At 36.2% G+C, this 5,948-nt stretch overlaps 1 pseudogene; it reads right to left on the bottom strand.

The window, feature by feature from the left end:
- Window positions 1–4,337: 4,337 nt before the first annotated feature.
- LOC138158992 (ribosome biogenesis protein NSA2 homolog pseudogene) lies at window positions 4,338–5,243 on the bottom strand (annotated as a pseudogene).
- Window positions 5,244–5,948: the final 705 nt, after the last annotated feature.

Genomic DNA, 5,948 nt, shown 5'->3' on the forward strand with positions numbered 1-5,948 from the left:
ATATAAGTCTCTCAAATCATTACCAATTGTATTAATTTGTGTTTTTTCTTTTATGGTTGAGCCAATAATGGTTAATCTATTTTGTTAAATTTTTCAAACAACCAAAGATAGGTTTTATTGCTTAATTCTCTTGTTTTTCTCTTTAACTTTCTTTCTTTTTAAAAATAGGCTTTTATTGATATCTTTTGTTTTGCTATTGCTTAGGTTTGTTAACCTGGTATTTTTCCCCATCTTCTTTTGGAGAGAGCCATCCTAATAACAAAGACTATTTTTTCAAAAAGAAAAAGGAAGAGAAAAAAAATCAGCAAAACCATTCAATAATGTACTTTGAAAAAAATTTGACATTATATGAAATGTTTCACACTCATGTATTCCCTAATTTTTTATATCTATACCTTTTAATATTTCTTTTTTCCTACTTACTTTTAGCTTGTAACTTTGTTCCCTTTTAAAATTCTCTAGATCAAATTTTAATTAATTGCATTTTTCTTTTTCTTGCTTGTCATTTAGAAAAATAACTTCTGCTAAATATTGCTTTGGTAATAGCTGACAAATGTTGATATATTATATTTATTTTTAATTGCTCATAAAAAATTCTGTTCTGGATTTCTTCCCTAACTCAGATATAATTAAAAAGCACTTTAGAGCTTCTATATATACAGTAAATGTCTCTACGTATGTATAAAAATATTTTGGATCCAGGTTTATACATATATATATACATGCACACATAGGAACAACATGTTACATACAATGTACTGTGTATATGTACACAGAGACATATTTGGAATACTTTATATATGTACATATTTGTATATATGTGTGTACATATTAACATATATATATACACACTATATATATAATTCAAAATAATGTCTTGTTCCTGTAGATCAGATTCTTCCCCAGCAATCCAATAGTTCTTCATTGCCTTCACAAGAATTTCCTCCTCCTCCTCCATACTAGTAGAATGACATTGTTGTCATCTAGAATTACTGCCATATGGGGTGTCAGCTTGTAATTGCCTGGGGAGAGCCAGCAGGTTTTCAGTGTGATCATTTACACCTCAGAAGGTGGCAAATGCTTCAAATCAGGACTTGATTTATATTTTGTTGATTGTCTAGACTTAATAAAATAATGAATAGAATATTAGTAATACTGTTTAAGTTAAAAAAAATGTGTTGGGAGTGCGTCTTTCCTCCAGAGAGCTGATTGTTAAACATTTACCAGCACACCCCTGCTTAGAATCTCCATAAGGTCCAATTACAAAGAAAGCCAATTATATTGAAGTACATTTTATCAACAGGTGTAGCTGGGTGGTGCCGTAGATAGAATGTGAGGCCTGGAGTGAGGAATACTCATCTTTGTGAACTCAAATCCATCCTCAGACACTTACTAGCTTTGTCACAGTGGGAAAATCATTTAAACCTGTTTGCCTCAGTTTCTCATTTGTAAAAATGAGCTGGAGAAGGAAATGACAAACCATTATAGTCTCTTTGCCAAGAAAACCCCAAATAGGGTCACAAAGAGTTGGACATGACTGAAAACAACTGGACAACAATAAACATGTATCAACATACACACATATCTATGTATGAACAAAATCCCCAGCAAGTTCACATACCTCAGGTTAGAAACCCTGGACTAGAGTAATGCCAAATATAAGAGGTAGGGAAGTGAAGGCTTGGAGAAGCTGCAAGGAGCTTAGCTCTAGAGGTCTGAGCATTTTCCTTCCATTGCCTGTGTACAGCCTTCATTGCTATACTTCTAGGAAAGGCATTAGGAGCTTATGGACCCTGTCTGAGTTCCTGTGCACATCTCCTGTGCAGTGCATGGCTGTGCTGTGCTTGGGGTCTGGGGCAGGGAAGAAAGGAACAGAGAGTAGCAATGACATGTCCTGTTGATTCTGCCACAGGCTGATCATGTATCTCACCTTCCATACTTGAGCTCAATGCCCCATCACTAAAGAAGATTACCAGTGAATAGCCTCGGGACAGATGTTTATGTTATTTGATACTTTCTGTTGCCAACTGCTTTATCAGATGGTTAGGAATTACTGTCATTGTATCTTGTACTCACTTGTGAAATGGGGGTATTAATATCTGAACCTTTGAGGTAGTGTGCAGTATCAGGATTAACTTAGGATCAAATGCTGCCTTTGACACATACTGATTGTGTGACACTGGGCAAGTCACTTTAATTTTTTGTGTTACAGGTACTCACTAAGTATATGAATTGTGGAACAGTTGCTGATTCATTAGTAGAAGGGATTTTCTTCCCTGGGATCATCCTATACAAATGAAATCATAGGTGATTCAAATAGGTACCCCTTCCCCAAAATAAAAGGCCTTTCCTCAGAGTATTGTAATAGATATTGTTGTTTGTTATTCAGTTAATTTTCAGTTGTGTCTGACTTTTTATGACCCCATTTGGGGTTTTCTTGACAAAGATATTGGAGTGGTTTTCCTTTTCCTTCTTCACCTCACTTAACAGAGAAAGAACAGAGACAAACAGGATTAAGTGACTTGCCCATGGTCACACAGCTGGGGCGTGTCTGAGCCTGGATTTAAACTAAAGAAGATAAATCTTCCTGATTTCAAGCTCAATGCTCTATTCACTGTACTACCTACCTGCCTAAAATATTTCTAAAAATATTACATAATCATGAATATTAAATAAGAGTAAAAACTGGGAGGCAGTTAGGTGGTACAAGGAGGTGGCTGGGGTATGGGTCTTAGAGTCAGGAAGACCTAAGCTCAAATACTTCTTCAGGCACTAACTAGCTGGGCAAGTCACTTCACCATTATTTGTCTTAGTTTGCTCATCTTTATGATAGTACAATAATAGCACCTACCTGATAAGAGTTATTGTGAGGATCAAATGAGGCAACATATGTAAAAACCTTTGCAAACCTTGAAGGTCAGAATAAATGCTGTTATTATTACAATAAGATAATGCATCGAGATGCTTTGAAAACCTTAAAGTGCTGTGGTTTTTTTTTTTTTCCAGTATGATATAAGTTTTTTAAGGGCAGTGACTATTTTTGTTTTGTCCTCATCACTCCAGGGCATAGCACAGCTTCTTAAATAGGATCCCAATAAATGTTGGATTTAAATGGACTGCATTATTATTGTCATTATGGAGCAGCTGGATGGCTTAGCGGATAGAGTGCTATCATAGTGGAGTTACCAAGGCTCATCTTCCTGAGTTCAAATCTGACCTCAGACACTTGCTAGCTCTGTGAGCTTGTGCAAGTCACTTAACCCTGTTTGCCTCAGTTTCCTCATCTGTAAAATGAGTGAGAGAAGGAAATGGCAAACCACTCCAGTATCTCTGCCAAGGAAATCCCAAATGAGGTCATGAAGAGTCAGACGTGACTGAACATCATGTTAGTGATGATGAAGCATGAAAGATCCTAAATTAGTGTTTTCCAGCTGCAATCTGTAAAACTATAACTGCCAAAAGTCCTTATTTCTTAATAGTTACAAATATAAAAAATCAACTGCTTTTCCTCCTCCTCCTTCTCCCTGTGTTCTGTTCTTTCCACCTTCTTCCTGGCTTCCAGTCACTGAGGCTGGCTACATAAGTCTCCCTAGGATAAGAAATTGAGATATTTTATTGGTCTATAGTATTATTTGGACTAAAAAGTACAACTCTATAACTAACCCCTATTTTAAAAACTCAATATCTTCTCATTTTTTCCATATTTACTCATATTTATTCTGGCTAGTGACTTATTTTTATAAGAGAGATGAGTTCCTTTTAACTTAATGTAATGGATTAATTTGTACTCTCTCACATCACCTTGTTAGCTTACCTTTGTTCTTGTTCCTATTTTTTTTAACCTATATGTTTTCTAAAGTGGATTTTAAATTCTACTTATCTTAGTGCTAGATAGGAAAGTAAACATATTCTGCCCATTTTTATCCAGACATACTAATATTTTAAATAAATTTAAACCTCTTTGCCAAAGGGCTCTGCCTAGTATGTGGGATCAGTAGAGGCTTTCTTCATTTCAGGATCCTTTCCTACCCCTACCCTGTCATCACTTATTGACAAAGAGGCTTTTATGAGGGAGATATTTTCACATAAACATCTTTTTTCCCCCAGAGTATCTACAATCTTTTTTTTTATTACCACTCCAAACTGGAAAAAAGTCTTATAAAAGAATAGAAAATAGTGTTCATCTCTTTTCCAAATTAACATCAAATCAAAACCAATGTGTAGAACTGGGTCTTAGGTTTTGTTTTGTGACTGTTCAGTGTAGTAATTGTGGTTTTCTTGATATATCAGAATGTTTAATAATAGCCAAGGATGTAGAACTCCATCCAATCTGTCAATCAGACAAACCAGACAACATTTGTGCATCCATCATTTTCTGGATTGTTGGTAACCGGTGCATATTTTCCACAGATAACTTTGCCTTCCTATATCATGAGGCCCCAGCTCAGTCACATTCACTGTGATGATAGTCCCTTTGGTAATAACGTCCAAAGTTATATATAGTGGTGATAAGGGATTCTTCGTCAAGTATGGATAGGCAAAAAGTGACTTTAAATTCAGGATGAGTTATATGAACCTTCTTAAAACACAAAGCCATTGGCCTAATAAATCTTTCATATTTCTGTGGTTTTTGAGTAAAGCCATCCCCAACAAAGCAGACTTAGTCACCAGTCTCTTCCAGGCCTTCTTCTTTCTCTTTCCTGTATAAATAACTTCTGCTTCTCTCTGGGCACAAACTTTTGGCAAGGGCACTTCCCATTTACCAGCCGTCTCTTTTTGTTTCTGTTTAATCTTGTTGGGAAGGACTTTGGCTTGGGATTGGTTCTCTCTCTGTCCAGCAGATATGCAGACACTGATAATTGGGGAATTTTTCCATCATTCTTTCATTTGATATTTCCCTTTACATGAATCTTGATAATCTTTTTCATCTGAATCTTCTTAGTATGACATTGTTTATGGTAGATTTTGGTCTTTCGATCAATCATTTTCTTTGCTTTCTTTGAATGTTCATGAGCCTTTGGCTTTCCTTCTTTCCCTTTTCTCTCAGGGTAATCCAAGCAGTAGCCATACCATTTTTGGTGTAACTCTGTGTATGCATTTTGTGGCATGGCTTGTATCATGATCTTAATTAGAACCACGGCCTGGTTTATTCTACAAGCTTTCATCTATTTGTTGTTTACCATACCCTATGGCTAGAAAATTCCTATATACCAAGATGTAATTGGCTGCTCAGAGCTTCTGGGTTTATATGGACCAGCTTTAATCTGGGGCCATCAGTTTAATATGTCTCTTTGACTTGTATTCTCCCTCAGAATATTTCCTGGAAGCATGATAGTATAGCTAATTGATAACTTATCAAGGCCAGAACAAATGTCTTATCCATGGATGACAATGAAACCTTTCGCCATTTGTAAACTGAGACATTGTCAATGCCAGAAGAAAGTTGGGAACAATGTGGACCCAAGTCAGTGCCTTGGAGTTACTTAGTCTTTGTGACTGCCCAGCCAAAAGAAAACATGACAAAAAATATAACTTCCCATTTCTCTAATATCTCCCTAGCACTCTGCCCTTTTTAGTTCCTATCCTCCTCTGAGTTCTCATTTTGCTGTGCCTTCTGAATTCCTTCTCTTGCTAAAAAATTACACTTTGTTCTATATCTTTTTCTTTACTTCATCTTTTGTTGTTCACTAAAACTTGTCTTTTTCCTGAAGACATCCCATCCTTTGCCACTATCTCCAAAGCTGGATATTCCTTCTTTCATAACAGATCTGCCCGCTAGAGGGTAGATCGATTGCCAGGACCATCTTAGTTCAGGTTCAATGTAGGGATGAAATGGGATGCTTGAAAGTCATTGAACATTTAACCCAAGGATATTGTCTTTGCTCCTAACACAGTAAAGATAGACAGCAAGGATATAGTGGTTCTTGGCTCTTCTGCTCAAGGCTATA

This window comes from Petaurus breviceps, unplaced genomic scaffold, assembly GCF_028583685.1.
Source record: "Petaurus breviceps papuanus isolate PSGF00001 unplaced genomic scaffold, PetGlider_PUasm1.0 175, whole genome shotgun sequence".
Classification (NCBI taxonomy): domain Eukaryota; kingdom Metazoa; phylum Chordata; class Mammalia; order Diprotodontia; family Petauridae; genus Petaurus; species Petaurus breviceps.